The 20,164-nt window shown below is 41.3% G+C and overlaps 1 pseudogene; it reads right to left on the minus strand.

Annotated features, from left to right (window-relative positions):
• Window positions 1–19,205: 19,205 nt before the first annotated feature.
• On the minus strand, window positions 19,206–19,466 carry LOC147871459 (signal recognition particle RNA; annotated as a pseudogene).
• Window positions 19,467–20,164: the final 698 nt, after the last annotated feature.

Below are 20,164 nucleotides of genomic sequence, written 5' to 3' on the forward strand. Positions count from 1 at the left end.
CACCAGACAACTCACTCAAGCAAACGTCGCTGACCCGAAGGTAACCCCGACGCTGTTCGCAAAGGTCAAAGCTAATACTCTGCCAAAAGCACCAGAAATATTACGTTATGCGGATTGTTATTATTATTTTATTATCATAATTATCAGTAATTCTTTTAGTTATTTCTCAAGCATTAATAAAATCACTTGGAAACCTTTTCCCGAATTGAAACTACTGTTTTATTGTCATATGTTGGGGAAAATCGAATTAATTCTCACTAATAGAACTTAGAACGCTGGCCTTGTAATCCTGGGGTCTCGGGTTCGATTCCCGGCGGTGCCTGAATTTATAACTTGTGTTGGGCAAGGCCGTGGTCTAGGCATCACGGAGTTTTCCTCCGTGGCATCCCAACAATTACTCCATTCACACACAGAAGAAGGCAATGGCAAACCACTTCTGGATCATCTGCCAAGAACGTATATGAACAGGTCCCAGTCCGAGAAAAGGATGGAAGTGTCCTGTTCATATGGACCTGTCGTCAGACAGAACACTAAATAAAATTAAAAAAATAGAAATTTATCGGTAGGAGGTATGAACGTAAATTCTACTGTGAGGTCCAGGGCATCTACTGATCTTTGCTGGCATAATGACGACCTTTCAACCGAATATAAAATGTAAAAGTCGAATGAGGTATGAAGATTGTGAATGAAAAGAAGGTTAGTTACAGATTTTAACAGAGATTTTCTGACATATGTTGGGGTCCTCTTCTGGAATTCGCCTCAAGATAATGATAAAAACCAATAAACTTTAAACTAAGATCCTCTGTAACCCTACTGAGGTTTAAATTATGTACTTCCGGTTACATTAGGAAACCTGAGTCACTAATTAACATTCACTTCCATATTTTCAGTGTTTCGGAACGAGCAGAGTGTCTCAAGACGAGATCGACATTGAAGAATTTATAAAGGCAGCAGGAAGATGGTGTCAGAGAAAGTTTTAATGATTGGTGACTTAGAGACGGAAGGAGAAAATTCATCACAGCTGAAATAATGGGTTCTGTAGAGGTGAGTCGCTGGAACACGGATAAATGTAAATGTAAATTCGCCAAATTTAACTTAAGTGCAAATAAGAGAAGCAAGTTGCGAAATGTACGCGTATACGGTAATTCTGTCGCCTAACTAACTAACTAACTAACTAGATGGCTTACCGAACCCGAAGGTTCATCACCGAATTAACCAAAGCCCTCCACCGGACCCTGTCCTGGGCCAACAAAATCCAGTTTCCTTCAACTCCTATCTCGGATAGATCCCGCCTGAGATTATCCTCCCATCTACGTCTAGGTCTCCCCAGCGGTCTCTTCCCTTCAGGTTTCCCAACCAGTACCCGGTGCACACCTCTTGTCCCATCCATGCGCGCTACATGTCCCGCCCATCTCACTCTTCTCGACTTAATCACCCTCACAATACTGGGGGAGCAGTACAGATTTTTAAGCTCGTCATTGTGCAGTTTTCTCCACGCCCCATCGTCTTCCCTCTTAGGCCCAAATATCCTCCTCAACACCCGATTCTCAAACACCTGCAATCTGTGTTCCTCCCTCTGAGTGAGAGACCATGTTTCGCACCCATACAAAACAACAGGCAAGATTATTGTTTTGTATACTTTAATTTTCAGGTTCTTAGAAATCAGACGGGAAGACAAAATATTTTGGACTGAGAAGTAGCAAGCATTTCCGGAATTTAGTCTCCTCCTAACTTCCTCACAAGTATCATTTTGATTTGTTATTGTTGTTCCCAAATATTTGAACTTTGTAACCCTTTCAAAGGATTTATTAGCTACCCTAAGATAATTTTGCCCGCCTGTCTTCTGATGACGAGATACTAACATGTACTTAGTTTTTTCTGAATTTACTTCCAGCCCCACTTGTCTACCAGCCTCTAGTAAAACTTCTGCGTTCCTCTTTATTGTATTTATATCGTCCCCCAATAAATTAACATCATCAGCATATGCCAATAGCTGATGTGTCCCGTTCAATTGCAAACCCTCCTGCCTACCTTGGACCTTCCTGATGGCGTATTCTAGCGCAAAGTTAAAGAGCAAGGGAGACAAAGCATCTCCTTGTTTTAGACCGTTCTTGATGAGGAATGTCTCAGATACATATTTACCTACTCGAATTTTGCTGCAGGTTTCATTTAAGCACATTTTTATTAGACCCACTAGCTTCTTTGGTATACCAAATTCAATAAGAATATTATATAGCACTTCTCTCTTCACAGAGTCATAGGCTTTTTTGAAATCTATAAATAACTGATGTACAGTCCCACCGAACTCCCATTTTTTCTCTAGTATCTGACGAATGCAAAAGATCTGATCAATCGTTGATCTGTTTCGTCTGAACCCACACTGATGATCCCCAATAGTTTCATTCGCATATGGGGTTAATCTTGCCAAAAGAATGTTGGATAGAATTTTGTATGAGGTTGATAGCAGCGATATTCCTCGGTAATTACCACACTCAGTCTTGTCCCCCTTCTTATAAATAGGAATAATTATGGATTCCTTCCATTGATGTGGCATCTCTTCCTTATCCCAAATTAACTGAATAAGCTTATGGATCCTCATATGCAACCCTTTGCCACCTGCTTTAATTAATTCGGCCGGAATCTGATCAATTCCTGGAGATTTATAACTTTTCAACTTCCCAATGGCTAGTTCCACTTCATCTAAGCTAGGTTCTGGCACCAACAGTTCAGCTGTATGCATTTTAATCTGTCTAATATCACCAGTATTATGAACATTTAAGAGCTCGCTAAAGAAATTTTTCCACCTATTCACAATTTTTATTGGATCTGCAAGCAAATTGCCACTATCATCCTTTACCAAATTAGTCTGGGGTTGATATCCTTTCTTAAAGTTATTAATGCCTCTGTACAGGTCTCTGATGTTTTTTTCCTTATTATTTGTCTCAAGTTCAGCAATTTTGCCCTTCAGGTATTCCCTTTTCTTAGTCCTAAAGGTTCTACTAGCCTCACGTCTCACGTTACATAGATTATCCGCATTTGTTTTGTTTGGGTTCTGCAACCATTGAAATTTTGTTTGCTTCCTTCGATCTATTAATTTTGAACATTCTTCATCAAACCACGGTTTATTTTGCTTTCTCCTGTAGTATCCTAGTTTCTCTTTTGCTGAAATTTTGATGCAGTTTCTGACATTTTCCCACTCCCTGTTGATGTCCACACTTTCATTATCCTCATTTGTCTCTAAAATTTGAAACCTATTCGAAATTTCAACTTGATATTGTTCCTTTGCCTCTCCCTCACTTAATTTTTTCAAATCAAATCTTTCTGTGTCAAAATTTTGTTTAGTTCGTCTACTTACTGAAAGCCGCTCCCTCACTTTTGCTACCACCAGATAATGATCAGTGTCGCAATCTGCTCCTCTGAATGATCTCACATCAATTACATTTGTCTGCCTTCTCTTATCTACTAAAACATGATCTATTTGATTGTGTGTTCTGCCATCTGGGGAAGTCCAAGTGTATTTATGAACATCACGGTGTGGAAATTTTGTACTTTTTACAATTAAATCTTTTGACGTAGCGAAGGTCACTGCTCTGACGCCATTATCATTACTAAGTGCATGGAGACTCTCGCTGCCTATTGTGGGTTTGAAGACATCCTCCCTCCCAATTTTTGCATTGAAATCTCCTAGCAGAATTTTCATGTGATACTTGCCAAATGTATCAAATACTGATTCCAATTCTTCATAAAAGCTATCCTTGATATCATCGCTTTTGTCTTCAGTTGGGGCATGAACATTAAGGACAATGATGTCGCACCAACGTCCTTCCAAAATTACGTAAGACAACCTGTCACTAACAAATTCTACTCTCTTAACTGCTGCCCTAATTCTGCTATGAACAAAAAAACCCGTCCCTAGCTGATGATTGTCATTCCCCTTTCCATAGAAAAATGTAAAATTGTCCACTGGGATCGTGCCCTCCCCCTCCCATCGCACTTCCTGCACTGCCACTAAGTCTAACTTATAATTCCCTAATTCCCTACACACTGATTTCAGTGCCCCAGCCCTATAGAGGCTCCTAATGTTCCAGGTACCAAATCTCATGTCCTTTTTCAATTGCCGTGGTCGTGCCAAAGAGTCCGTCCTGATCCGAGGCTTGGTTGATTTGTTCGTAACACATATTTTTTTTAAAGGTGAAAGGTTGTTAGCCCTACACCCAACCCCCAACCTGGAGGACCAGGGTATCACTCTTAGTCTAGCGCATCTCCTTAGACCTGTCCGGCTTGGGTGACCCTACCATGAGCCGAAGCTCAGGCCGGCATAGCCCTAAGGGTCATTTGAGCACGCAAGCCTCCTCACCCGGCAGATTGCCTTCGACAAGGTGGTGATACCTTCGAGAAGGAATTCTGTCGCCTACGTTTGAATTTTATTATTGCAAATGGCGCGAGTTATGTCAGGATTTATCAGACTCAGTGACCTGCGTGTGTTGGCTGTCTTGCGTCAATCTGGCTGGACGATGTAGACAATGTGGAGGATTCCCTGTCATGGTTGTGTGACTGGCTGAGGATTCCCCGCCCAGTCACTCACACGCAACATAATTGTATGTAGGATTCTGCGTAACGTGTCAGTTAATGTTTTTTTATTTTAAAATAAACCTAAATGTTTCAGCAAGCTTTAGTAAAATTATCAAATATATAATAACAAGAAGCTCTGTTAAACCTTTTTGGATATGTTCCACACGGACGGGCAAACAAAGTTGATGCTAGGGACTTCAGGCGCTGTTATATTACTTTGATGGTGACTTTAATAAATGAATTGAATTGAATTGAATCTTCTGGGTTGTAGCGTCGTGTAGTGTGGTAGAGGTTTACAGACGTTCTAGAGGTCCCTGCTGCCTTCGTCATCAGGTCAGTCTACAAGGCGTAACAACCCAGGACACAGCATTCTTCGGACTTACCGCAGTGAAAACTGCAAATCCTCAACCATACTTCATTGCTTGTTAGACTGCTGGCTAATAGACTGCGACCGGTGTGTCTAAAGGTTTACCACTTACCACCTTAAAATCTTCACTCTTACTTTAGTCTCATCAGAAGGAGGAGGAACTTTCCAGCAACAAGATGTTTTTCTGGTCTTTATAAAAAATAAATTATTGGAATGTGTTCTGTTCTTTTGTAACCAGGACGCTTGACTAAATTTTCGTTTAAAGACAACTATTATTAATTGCAGTATCAGTAAAATAAATAACAACAGTTTTCAAAGGAGAATTAAAACGAATTGAATTCCGGGATGATGTAATAAATTAGAGTTAATTCGTGTACTTTTGTAAGGATGTGAAACTTGGTTTGTCATCATAGCACAGACTCGATAAGAGTCTTTCGAAGATATAATGTGGCTCCCATGACTTCTGATGGTTTTTTTGAGCGTGAATGGAATAATGCAACAGGCTAGAAGAAACATAAGCGAAGAGTTTCAAAATAATTTGCACTGTCCACAATTCATTAAAAATGAGCGGAGAACGTAGCACGTAGAACTGAAGTCGAAGGAGACCAAACCAAAACTGAAGGAAATTTATCTGCAGTAAAACCTAGATATGGATGGGAGGACAGAACTAAAATTATCATAAAAATTAGCTGTGAACTATATTATATTGTATATATTAAATCTTGTCCGTCTAATCACAATAAATTCTTATTAAATATTAAAATATTACGATAATTAACATTTAAAATATTTAAAATATTAAATGATGTTCTTTATCGAAATATTCGATTTACATTAGACCATCATTTTTCATGTTTCACGACATGTTTAAGTTCCTAAAAGAACCATCCTCAGGTGTATATAATTATATAAAGCTTCAAAACGATAAATAATTCAAATACAATTTTCATACATTATGCTAGCGTACATTTTTATTTTTTTATTATTATTATTATTTTTATTATTATTTATTTGACTGCAAATGGGTTTTTACCCGGTGGCAGTGGTCCTACAATAAGACACAACAAAACATAAGACAACAAAAACAATAAGAAACAACAGAACAATGAGACAGAACAAAACAATAAGACACAAAAAAACATAAGACAACAAAAATAATAACAACAGAACAATGAGACACAACAAAACAGTAAGACAAAAAGACATAAGACACAACAAAAACAATAACAATAAGAAACAACAGAACAATGAGACACAACAAAACAGTAAGACAAAAAGACATAAGACACAACAAAAACAATAAGACAACAAAACAATGAGGCACAAAAAACATAAGGCACAACAAGAACAATAAGACACAACAAAACAACACACCACACTCAAAATAAAACAACTCATAATATTACAAAACCGTATAACCTAAAGTACATAACTTAAAAATTAATACCAACTAGACATAAGTCAGTAACAGTAATGAATCACACGTTTCATCAGGACCTTCTCTTCACTTCACTACACTTATGAAGCCTTCCCATCCTCACCCCAATTTACTGCACCCACCCATCTATTCCCTTCACTTCACCTCATTTATCACTTTCCTAACCTTCTTCCTAAACGTACTTGGTTTACAGGAGAGAGTTCCTAAAACCTCAGCAGGTAGCTGGTTCCAGAGTTGGATGGTAATATTTACAAAGGAATATTTTCCGATATCTGTTCTTTGTTTTCTGCTCCTAACTTTCCGAATATGATCGACTCTGCTCAGGTAGTATGGCCTTTGCAATCTGTCACCTATAGCTTTCCATGCCCGATCTCCCGTGTACGCCTTAAAGAGAGCACATATTCGTGCTATCTTTCTACGCTGTGCCAGGGTTTCCCAGTTCGAATCGCTCCTGTGATATGCAAATTTACATGCTTTCCTTTGCACCCGTTCTAACGCATTTATCTGCCCCTCCCTGTAAGGATCCCAGCACGCCGCCCCATATTCCAGAATCGGACGCACTAGTGATGTGTAGGCTAGACTTTTAGTGTTACTGTTCCCCTTTTTGAGAACACGCATTGTAAAATGAAGTGCCTTCCAGGCTTTTTTCACCGTATAATTTACTTGATCAGCCCAGCTTAAATCGCTGCTTAAGATAATTCCCAAGTATTTACAAGATGCTATAACGTGTTCCATTTGTTTGCAGACCACCGATGTTAAACTGACCGGTCTGTAATTTGTGACCAATGATCGATCACCTCCTTTGTAAATAGGAACCACTATGGCTTTTTTCCAGTCCCTTGGTATAGTGGCATTATTAATTGTTACGTCCAATAATCGCGCCAGGTATGGAATCATGGCTTCCCCACCCAGTTTTAGAATTTCCCCAGAAATGCTGTCAGGCCCTATTGATTTGCTTTTTCCCATCCCTGCTAGCCTTTTTCTAATTATTTTAGTACTAATGGCGAAGGGTTCGCCTGAGTTAGCGCATTGTATCTGCGGGATGCTACGCTCGCAGCTTGTTCGTCCTACTAAAAAAATACGCAAAAGATTTTCATAAAAATGTGTGAGTGTGTGTGAGGGGGGGAGGGGGGGGCTAAGCGAGTTTTATTTTGGCTTTCCTACTTTCGTATTGGTCAAATACGACAACTCTGCATGAAGCTTAAATCGAACTTAATCAATTTTCTCCTAAACCGGTCGTCGATTGGTAACTTATAAACCCTTAAAAAAGTTTCATATCAAAGTCTGCAAATTCCACACAAAAAGATTTGTTCTGTGGTGAGCCGGCAGATTTAACAAAAACCAAAAGAAAATTTCGCATCGATATGCGTGAGAGAAAGGCCGATGGTCGCATCAGCGCGTTTTAAAACAGCAAACAAGCACTGAGGGCCTTCAGAATTCGTAAGTAACATTTGAAATTATGGGTTTATATTCGTATGAAGAGAATGTATTAAGTTACGAGGAAAATACAGTTATTATCATTGATTAATTGGAAATAATTAATTACAATGCATAAGATTGTGTCCGTCTTTTCACATTTGCTGGATCATGGAATTGAATGCAGAAAGCGACTAGCGTCGGAAAACAAGAGCTCGAGACACTTGTTAGGTCAACGACGTGACCCCGAGGATTGTGTCACAAGAAAGGAATGACGAAGTTACGCAACGATCTCGTAACTGCCCAGCGCTCATGGCCAAAGCGGACATGCGGGGGGGGGGGGGGGGGGGGGGGCAAACTGAGCGCTAAATAATTCGCTACAATGAATTCGTAATCTGATCTTCATTTGTCCGCATTTGGCTTTCCTCTTCCGTCCGTTAATTGAAATTATTTATCCCACGTGCATAAAACACAAGTACAGGTTTACGTCGGGGATGCGTTCCTGGACGAATCGGTGTAAATTGGAACGATTTTATAATGTAAATCAATGGGAAGTCAATGACACGCGTTCCCAGCACCAAAACATTGACGAGTAAAATAATGGCATTGCATTTAAAGCTCTGAAATAACGTAAATAAAATAAAGGTAATTTAAAAAATATGGCGTGATGAAGGGGCGTGAGTTCTCTGACGAAGTCCCTGGTTCAGGATCGTCATGTTTTTTTAAAAAAGGCGTGTAGTGTGGACTGTCGTGATTTCTTCTTTCATTCTTTCTTTCTTTCTTTCTTTCTTTCAAAATTTCATGGATGCCACAACACTCCTCTTCGCCCTAGCACAAGAGAAAAAGTTTGCATTTCACAAACAACTTTTACCGATTCATCGATCTCATTGGAGCAAATTCGCGTTAACGAAACTTACGTAAATGCATTTTTTTTATTCAAAATCAGCGATATAAGAATTACGAGATATATTGTAAAACGTTATAAATAATAGTAAAATATATTCTTTTCACTTTTTAGCTTTCTGGTTTCAAAACCGGCGTTATTCTGAATCGGCGCAAATCGAGGGCTACGTGTACGTCCGCCTAATTTGAAGAGAAACGTGACTTTTCCCAAGTCCGTTTGAAACTCGTACAGACACCGCGAAACGCACTTTGTCATAATCCAAAGAATTTATCTGGATTCCCGTTTGCATCCAAAGCACTTTCTGTTAGCGAACATTATCACCGCACTAGTGGCGATGCCGGAAGGGGCGAGGGGGGGGAGACAACAGGATTTTTGTCGCATTCCGTAAAACATTGTTAATCGCCAATCTGACTGCAGCCAACCTGTTTTACTTCCAGAAAGGCCGACTTTAGAAGCTCCAGTTACGTTTCCCAAGACTCAAGTACGATGCCTGGAGTCACTCAGAATCACGTCGTAAACGATGCGTCGCCACGCCAAGCGATGAAAGTCCAGACAGCGCGAAGTTCGTGAAGACCAATTTTATGTCAACGTAAAAACTTTGAAGCCGAAACTACAAGCCAAAATGTATTTCACCTGACCACTCTTAATGTAGGCTCCAATACCAAATTTAGTCTATATCAGTTATGCGGTTTGGGAAATGAAAAACGTGTGGGCCAGATCTAAACCTTACTTTGTGTTTGCGTATTTGGATGGACCCTGCAACATCGGCTATCCTTACTGAAAGATCTCCACGATCAAGAATGCATGGCACCGATCTACACGACATTCATTTTAACCGTGGCCTACTCTGCGCACGGCGTTCTTTGTGCAGTTACTTTATACCTCGACGTATGATTTTGGTCGAGACTGCAAAATTAAGCCATATTAAATTCTGTGTTCAAGGAAAGAAACTGTTAACACTTCCATGTAATTCTACACAACTAGAAAACAGACGCTCGCAGTTTTCGCAATTGAGCAAGGACAAACGATGGTTTAAACTGTACATGTTCTTCGTTACACTCTTTAATAAAATTATTCCCAAATGATGTGTTCGGTTTTCTCGTCATTCTGCACGGACAATTTTCTAGTCCTGATTAAATCCGCGATCGCTTCGAGTTCATTTCAAATAAACATCAATTCATTTGATTCGCCGCTTCATAATCTAGCAGTTGGTACAGCGACGTTAGTTTTTCCGGTCACTTGAATTTCCTGAAAACGCCGAGGAAATTTTGGACAGGCTTTGGCCGGATTCCAATCGTTCAAAGGCTTCTGTCCTGACCTCAAAATCCCGGATGTGGCGGAAGAGAATTCGATACCCACATGAAGTGGGCGAGACCCATTGGAGCGTGTTTCGGCTTCAGCGTCAAATTTCGCTTCAGTGGGCTTCCTTGCCGGCAAAGTGGAAATGGATGCGGGGTGCATGTCGTCTAGTCCAAACCCAGTTCTCAGTTGTCCTTGAGAGTAATAAAACCGAAACTGTGTGTCGTTAAAAGGTCAACGAAGGTCACGGAACATAAAAATGTTTTCCAGCACAATTTGAGGCTGAGGCCTGCATCACTCACGTGCACTCTGACGTCGAAGGAATCAAACGTTGCGAGAAACAAGCAAGGAGACATGAAACATTCAGTGTTGCCACGCTCTGCGCGACAAACTTTGGTTTCCAGTGAATGCTAATTGTTTTTTTTTAACATGTATTTCCATGCAAACAATCCGAGGACTCGTGAAATGCCGTCATTTGCAGACTTCGCTGTCCGTACAAATCCAAACCTTCCTTGAACACCAGAAAAGGTTACCAGGTGCGAAGTTGCAACAACGTAGTTTCGGCCTCTAAACGGGTGTTTTTCAGGAGACCTCCTTTGCGCTGATTGGTCCACTCACAAAGAGCGATATATGCCCGTATTGCCCGTGCACATGTCCAACGCTTTGTTTCTCTCGCCTTCACAAAGAATTGCGATCAGTCGTATTCTGGGACTCTCTTTCAAAATGCCTACCCCCGATAACGGAGACCTTCAGCCAGAATTATCCAGATGGATCTCCTTTGTCCTGACCCTCAGCCAAACAAAAATCCCGTTTTTACGCACAAATTTCGCGAGCCTTCCTGACGCCACGTTCCAAAGAAACACGACGCCTGAATTTCTACATACTCGCGAACTTTGTCATTTTAAGAGCTGAGAAACGCGAGAATTTTCCAGCAAGGAAATGGAGATCAAAGATTGAGGGCGTCGTTTATTCTAGACGCCTTGGCATTGGTAAATGATCTGTGTCGTCATAAAGGGTCGAATTCGCGCAGTCATTACTGTTTTGATGTCCATTACCTCGAACGCGCATGCGCACATCCAGCACATATCTCGTGTTCGTAACAACACCAGAATATTGAGTGCGAACGTGCCGCAAATTAACCCTGATAAATCCCCGTGATATCGGAACCACAGCAGTGATTTACCTGCCAGAGGGGAACAATTTATCAGAGAGATGTCAGGCGGAGACTGGAGGGTCACAGATTGGCAAAGTAGAGAGCGAATTCACTTCTGCGTTCGCTAACGCAGTTCATCAACGACTTAAGTAGCGCTATTTGAAACCACGAATTTTCTCAGACACGTCTGTTCAGAACACAAAATTACGCGTACACAAAATCTGTACTGCATAATGAGATTAACGGCTTCATTCAGAAAAACTTCCGGTCTCCGTTACATTAATCAACAAGTCAGGAAATTCAGGAGGTATATTAACAGCAAAGTTGCATTATCTGAATCTCGCGTTCGATCTCCAACTGAGTCCGTGTTGAGCCAAATAAGATCCGTGGCTGAAACTCAGCGACTCTCAAAGTTTTATTACAGATATCCGGTTTTAAGAGCAGAACATTTAAGGGATAACATAATGAACCATGTTTATATGAATAAATGGTAAACTTTTGGAGATAAAACTCTTCTAAGTACGTGTTTATTTTTTTTTTTTTTTGGGGGGGGGGGGGTTACGTCTGCTTGTCTACAGCCAGTTTCAAATCACGATGCCAATTAACAACAAATATCGGAAACACAAAAAAGAAGACCTGACTTCTAGCCTCGCCAGTGAAAACGCGAATGAATGATACTGACGATGCTTTCTGCTCGTTAACAAAAGCTTGCTGGATCGCGCGTGCTTTACGGCCTTCGAGTAAGACGATCGACGATTTCGGAACCCATTTCCAGTTGCTTCGGCATGAGTAACAGAAGAGAATTCTGCACTTGAGCAAACTGCAGGTGAACAGATTAAAACAGAATTTTTGCAAATGCGACACGTGCGTGTATATTCTAAGAAGCCCGTAAAATCCCATCAGACATGCAAGGATCTTAGTTTGCGAGTGTTAAATAATGTCTTGACGTTCCACATGGAACGAGACAAATTAGTTTAATCGACAGTCAGGGAATGCGCTTCTGAAACCTTATCTTCCGGCATCTCATGGACCATAATTTATCTGTCGTCTTCTTCGGAACTTCGTCTCTTAAACTGGCTTGGGCCTGTGAGGAATAAATCAGCAGGAGGTCGGAGACTACTACAAAATAACGAGGTCCCTAATTTTATTAAGATGACGAAATAAATGATAATTAGACGGAGAATTAGTTAGAAACCATGAGAAAATCCTATTCGTAAAACCAGAAGGGGACAGACCAACTGGAACACTCTGACGCTGACGTCAGATCACATGAAAATGATATTAAAGAAGCTGGATGGGAATTCTCAGCGTACTTTTGTGAGCGAAGTCACAGGCCTTGAACTACCTTAGTGACCACAAGAAGGACTTTTCTCGTTTTGTCCTCAGTCCACATCCTCGATTTAATAACAATAAAAAAAAGGGCACTATTTGGAGAGAAATACGAATTTCATGAAACTGGACAGAGCTACAAATGAATCCAAGTTCGCGTCAGTAAGGACATTGGTACGCGGCCATTAACGCACACGGGGGCAGGATCGTGTTTTGTTTTATGATTTGAAGTTCTCCTTCGTAACACAGGCACAAGATAAAATGGACGAGGTTTCGTAATTTCGTCCCAGTAGCAATAATTTCAGAATCAATTACTTTGATGAGTAGCATTTATGTATCTACTTATTGTAAGATTTGGGCAAATAAACTCGGCTCATTTAAATGAATGTCCTTCGTTTTTCATATGAGGGCCACTGGCATCCGCTAGCAGGAATCACATTTCTCTTAAGCTCGAAGCTTCAGTCGAGCTCCCACGTTTACGAATTACGACCGTCTTAAAAGGCTCTGAATTCTTATCGCTTCAAACGCCTGCGCCTGCGGAAAACTACGTGAAGTGCTGCGTGTTGCCTGTACTTCAAGTGCAGGAGCAGTGGATGTTCTCATACATTCAAATGCAATCTCCTTATGTCTGTGGGTTACGGCGTATTCGAGTTAGGCACTGATTTGCGACTCGGAAAAGAGCAAATTCTATTTTTCGCACTCACGTCGTTCGAACGGGTACGAATTATTCCCAAGCGTCGCGAACAGACGCTCAACCGGCCTCAGCGCCTGGGGCACGCTCTAGCGGGTTTGCTGTGACATCGGCGAATTACCTCGGCGTCTGAGGAAATTGAAGTTTTAGCGCCGGGGAGGGGAGGGGAGGGGAGGGGAGGGGGTGGATGTACGCCGCTCGTCTCGAAGCTGACGTTTCTCTGGCGTCTAAGCAAATAACTGAGTACGAAAATTGGAAATTTCTTTTTCGCGTTGCATAAAGTAAGAATCAGCAATGGACGAGGAGGATGGACCAGTTCAAGCACTGAGGATCAACACAATTTAAGTTAATTCCACATTAATTTACTCTAACACTGATGCATTGTTTATTCATTACGTGGCTCTGATAGGGCAGATTCCCTTTTATAGGCGTAATGAGAATCCAGTGAATCGACTTATCGATATTGATTCATTCGATGAGAGGAGGATGGACCAGTTCAAGCACCGAGGATCAACACACATTCAGAACCGGGGGATGCCACAGCAATCTCATTCTGTGTCTCGCATACGAGAGCAATGCCATTTTCAGTGAGACTTTCAGTTAGGACCCAAATGGAACAGACGATGAGAGATGGAATTCTCGAATATTCCAAGTCATGCCACTTAAATCCACTCACGATTATGACGATATTCAGGGAAAGGCTCCCCGCATCTTCGTAGACGAACGCTGTGTGAACCGGGCTACGAACCCAGACCAATCACGCTACGCTCCGATGGCCGAGCTGCTGCATCGACTCCGTGGATGTTTTTCGGCTTATCCGGTGCTCTTTTCACGTTGTTTTGAATCCCGATTCCAGGAAATACGTACACGGCTCTCCTATTTGAGCAGCACGTCTCAAGAAGTCCTTAGGGTTGTACAAAGCTTTGTCATTTCTCATCGAGAAACCAGACGGACGATGCAAATAAGATTAATCAAGCCAGTGGCGCTAGTAATTTCCTCGCCTGAGCGAACGCGAGATGCAGGAAGGCTTGTTGGTGAAGGCCATTAACCTGGATAGAGATTCTTCGATAGGACGCAAACTTAGGGATCTGGCCCCGTACCTAGCCCGGAATAATATTCTGAAGAGTCTGTGTAATAAGAATTATCCGTACTGAACTTGAAAACCGAGTCATTGTCTCCACTCACGCATCTCACCAACTTTTATCGCGCTAAGAAAGGTCGAAACGCTGTGGTTACGCAAAATCCACTGCCACCAAACCCCTCAGAAATGGCCGGAGCTGCTCCCCAAGACTGAAAAGTGGTTTAATGGAACAGTATCTCAAGCTACGGGCCACAGGCCCAAAGAGCGAATGTGCGATCTACCACGGCCAGATCTTTGCTAAATTCTGATCTGAATCAGTGGATGAGTGCCCTCCTATCGATTTAAAATCAAGGCCAACGAAAGAAATCCGAAGAGACAAACCTAACTAAACGACTTCGTTTGGGCAAGGCATGACCTCGACACAGCTGCAGAGTATGGAAAATCTTCTTACTATAAAAATTTGTGATTTCGTCGTCGTTAATAAATTACGTCGTCAATCAACAATGTCAACAGATATTTGTTTATACTCTGCATTGTTGTGTTGGTATAGAAACACAACAATGCCGAGTAAACAAATAACGCTTCACAACAAAGAAATCAAAAAATACCAAGCCAGTCGCATTATCACTGCTCCAGAAGCAGCAGACCGCAATCTTGATTATCGACTGACAGTTGGCTTAAAACATCAGAAAAGCGAAAGAAGACGTCATCAAGTATTTGAAGTACCGACTCCAACAACTTCACAAGGTAAACTGATCCTCATTCGATATATTACGATTACGAAAACTATTATGATCGATTTTAAGACGAAGATTTGCAAGGGTGGGGATGGACGTAGAAAGTTGACTGAACAAGAACAGCGACGTAAAGACGTAGAATATCAGATTAGAGAACGCGCTCCGGAAGGAGCGCCCTGCTCTAGTCTTCTACTATAAAAATTTGTGATTTTCGTTGTCTTCAGGAAATGACGTCATCAAACAATGTCAACAGATATTTGTTTATACTCTGCATTGTTGTGTTGGTATAGAAACACAACAATGCCGAGTAAACAAATAACGCTTCACAACAAAGAAATCAAAAAATACCAAGCCAGTCGCATTATCACTGCTCTACAAGCAGCACATCGTCTCCGAACAGCGACAGAAAACTATTTAAGAAATGGAGAAAAGTGAGAGAAGGTAATCTGATACTGATAATAATACTCATTCAAGTCAAACTGCTTACGAAAACTGACGCCTCTGTGTTTAAATTATATTTAGGCGATAAATACAATGAAAGGAAGGGGTTAAAAGACTTGAGTAAGACACAAAAAAAACCCTCCGAAGGGGGGGGGGGTAGTTTAGTTTCTTACTCAAGATTTTAACAAATTAATATATACAAAAACCTCAGAATTTTAAATTTTAAAAAGAAATGCAAAACTTGCTTTACGTATAGATTATAGCTATACATAAAGCTTAAAAATGTTCAGCAGAGATGAAAGCATCTACGGAATAGTAAGAGTGAGTGAAGAGGTAATATTTCAATGCAGGCTTATACCTTTATATAATAACTTAGACTTTTAACTGTTGGAAGATTATTAAACAACTTGATACCTGTATAGTAGACTCCTTTTTGATATTTAGTAAGGTTAGGATTTGGCACATAGAGATCACGTTTCCATCTTGTATTTAAATTATGTACATCTGTATTTCTTTTAAATTTATCTAAGTTTTCCACCACACATGATAGACAGCAGAGTATAAATTCACTTGCAAGTGGAAGTATATTAAATTTACGAAATAATTTCCTACAAGACACCCTGCTTTTGACACCGGCCATTATTCTAATTAATTTGTTTTGCATGTAAAAAGTTGTCAGTGGAACCATGGTTCCGGATAATTTGACGTAAATACGTCACACCTGCTTTACAATCGAGTAAAGTTTAAGACATTGCTTATTTAAATTGAATTAGTTACGCTTAAGATGGGTCTGTGGTAGATGAATGTAATGTAATGTAATGTAAGGTAACTATGTAGGTAACCATTGTTGTTTATTTGTTGATAAACAGATGACGTTTCCCAGGTAACATATCAATGAAGTTTGACGTTTTCCAGGTAACATATCAATGAAGTTTGACGTTTCCCAGGTAACATATCAATGAAGTTTGACGTTTCCCAGGTAACATAACAATGGTTATGTTACCTAAGAAACTAATTGCTACGTGATCTGTTTACTCGGCATTGTTGTGTTACATTACTGCCGTCAACAATCCGCTTTCGTTATTGCGGAAAGAACTGAGCTGTGAATCGGCTGTAGAATAAGTGCGTCGTAGAATAGATAATTTTGTGCTGGTAAAAACGTTTTAGAATATCACAGGTACTTATCTTATGTAAGAATTATTACATTACATTACATTATAGAGACGTATTTACGTCAGATTCTCCGGAACCGTAGTTCCTCTGTCAACATTTCATATCTTATATTTCTGAATCTGTAGTATTACAGAATCTGAAAATCGTGTACAATGAACACAGAAAAATACGACCTTGAACACATCCGTATGTGTTTTGTATTGTTCACTGAGGTGAACTCTAGAAACTGTGATGGGTGTGTTATAGCTTCATTGCTTAATTTAATTAACAGTAATATAAAAGTGATTTATATATTTTCAATTGTGTGTCTTTTAGATCCCGGTGACAGAAGGTGACGTCTTCAAACAATGGCAACAGATATTTGTTTATACTCTGCATTGTTGTGTTGGTATAGAAACACAACAATGCCGAGTAAACAAATAACGTAATAAATAAACAAATACCAAGCCAGTCGCATGATCACTGCTCTACAAGCAGCACATCGTCTCCGAACAGCGACAGAAAACTATTTAAGAAATGGAGAAAAGTGAGAGAAGACGTACTGACACCAACAAGGTAATCTGATACTGATAATAATACTCATTCAAGTCATACTGCGCATTCAAGGGTTAAAACACTTGGATAAGACACAAAACTAACCACCCTTTGGGGGGGGGGGTTAGTTTAGTTTCTTACTCAATGGGGAACTTCATACTTATGATTCAATTTAACATTTTAGAGTGATTAATTCAAGGAGTATGAGATGGTTGAGACATGTACCGCACAAAATTTAACAGCTTCAATTGACTTTAGGTAGGTGGATGATCTGAACACGACAATGAACCTTAAGAGTTCCATAATATAAAGCAATGATTTTGACGTAAATACGTCTACACGGAAGGGTCATTCGGCGAAAAAGTGTAACGGAGATGTGTAGGATCCGTATCCGTAACGTCGTGTTTGTTTATTTCAGTCGTAATCCAGGGCGAGCCTCAGGTACTGGGCGGGCGACAGGTGGCGGATAGTGATATGAGGGTTAGCTGCGAATAAGGGGCAGTCCCGGACCGAGGCGGCAAGACCGGAGAGCGTGGGAGTGTAGCTGGTGGCAGGCTACACCCATCAAATACCACATGAGCTCAGTGCCCCCACTGCCTTGTGGGTAGGGGAGGAATCCCCAAAGGCTAAGGGAAGGAAAACCCTGACAGAAAACCAAGGGTAGAAGGGGCTGCATAGGGATAGAGAAACCAGTCCTTCTAAGGGAAAGAACCCGGAATAAAAACTTATGGAGGACGGTGGGGGGGTGCACATCGGACTACCAACCCAATTCTGGAAGAAGCTCACACACTGAAAGGGCCGTAGTGCTAGAGAAGAAGAGGTTGGAGCAGAAGCGCACATGTAATGAAGAAATTCGAAACTTTCATTTTGTTTGTATGTATTCTTCCTTTGTGTGTGTCTGCGCGCGCGCGCGAGCGTTTGGGTGTGTGTATGTGGCGTGGGGCGTGGGGCGTGTGGGGCCTGGTGTCCTGTCGTGTTGTATCGTGTGGTTTGGTGTGTTGTGTGGTGTGTTCTGCAGTCGTGTCGCGTCGTGTCGTGTCGTCGTGTGCTGTCGTGTCGTGTGGTGTACTGTGGTGTGGGCCGACACCACACGACACGAGACGACGCCACACGAGACGACGCCACACGACACGACGCCACACGACACGACGCCACACGAGAGGACGCCACACGAGACGACGCCACACGAGACGACGCCACACGAGACGACACACCACGCGACACGTCAGCACACCACACGACACGACACTACACGACTGCACACCACACCACACCACACCACACCACACCACACGACAAGACACCACCCCCACACCACGCCCCAGACGCCCCACACGCCACACACACACCCAAGCGCGCGCGCACACGCACACACACACACAGAGGAGGAAGACGTACAAACCTAATGAAAGTTTCGATATTCATTACATGTCCTTCTTCTTCTTCTTTACCACTACGGCCCTTTCAGTGTGTCAGCTTCTTCCAGAATTGGGTTCTTAGCCCGATGTCCAACCCCCATAGTCCTCCAGAAGTTTTTATTCCGGGTTCTTTCCCTTAGAAGGATTGGTTTCTCTTTTCCTATGCAGCCCCTTCAACCCTTGGTTTTCTGTCAGGGTTTTCCTTCCCTGTTTTAAAGAAGTAATTGTTTTGTTTGTTTGTTTGTTCCGAAATGTAAATCGATCAATCGATAAGGAACATGAATGATATTTTATTATCTTAATTATAATAAATTTTAAATAAAATTATATTGTGATCAGACGGATTAAAATAAATAATTGATATAATTGTTTTATTTCCATTGTCATAAATATTGTACAGATTTCTTCCAATTTTGGGCTGTGGTCTCCAGAAACCAAGTTTCATTGCTGGAGAGTGGCCATGTTTGAAGAATATTCAGATTTCATATTTATTAGAATGTGGAACAGGAAATCTACCTTTTAGTTTTTAGTTTTCATTTTTATGTTTGATAGGCTACTCGAGCCATGAGACATGGCTCATCCTCCCCCCCCCCCTCCAAAAAATGCTCCCTGGGCCGGGGTTGTCGTAGTACAGGTGCCGGTAGCTCCGATCACAGGTGACTTCCGGTCTGCTCTAAAGCAGCTCCCAGTCTTCATGCGCGATCCCATTACAGCATCATACGGGTGAGTTTCCTCTCTGGCCCGATCCACCCCTCCTTAAACAACCTGGCCACCCCGGGCTCCCCCCAGGGTGTCCATATTGATACCGAGCTTAGCTGTGGGACACAGAACACCAGAACTCCCAACCTCAAGTCATTTCTCAACACTTAGCCTCTAAGTAGTTGGATTACAGGAGTTCGTCACCACTCCCAGCACGTCGGAGCCCCAGCCCTGGCTTTCAGCTTCGTTGTGGGCACCGAAAGTGCATACGCAGAGTCACGACCGAGTAGACAACCCCCCCCCCCCCACAAAAAAAAATGAAAGTGATAGTGGAACCACGGTTCCGGAGAATTTGACGTAAATACGTCTTTACGGAAAGGAAGTTTATATATTGGCTTTATTCTAAATATTCCCTTCATACATGCTGTACAAATGAGATAAGTTTGATTAAGACTTTGCTTATTTAACCTGAATTAGTTACGCTTAAGATGGGTCTGTGGTAGCTGAAATATCTTTTTTTTATTTTTACTATAAAAATTTGTGATTTCGTCGTCATCAATCAACAATGTCAACAGATATTTGTTTATACTCTGCATTGTTGTGTTGGTATAGAAACACAACAATGCCGAGTAAACAAATAACGCTTCACAACAAAGAAATCAAAAAATATCAAGCCAGTCGCATTATCACTGCTCCAGAAGCAGCAGACCGCAATCTTGATTATCGACTGACAGTTGGCTTAAAACATCAGAAAAGCGAAAGAAGACGTCATCAAGTATTTGAAGTACCAACTCCAACAACTTCACAAGGTAAACTGATCCTCATTCGATATATTACGATTACGAAAACTATTATGATCGATTTTAAGACGAAGATTTGCAAGGGTGGGGATGGACGTAGAAAGTTGACTGA

Source organism: Zootermopsis nevadensis, unplaced genomic scaffold, assembly GCF_977971745.1.
Source record: "Zootermopsis nevadensis isolate Lab colony 2312 unplaced genomic scaffold, Znev_1.0 Znev_ptg000053l, whole genome shotgun sequence".
In the NCBI taxonomy this organism is placed as follows: domain Eukaryota; kingdom Metazoa; phylum Arthropoda; class Insecta; order Blattodea; family Termopsidae; genus Zootermopsis; species Zootermopsis nevadensis.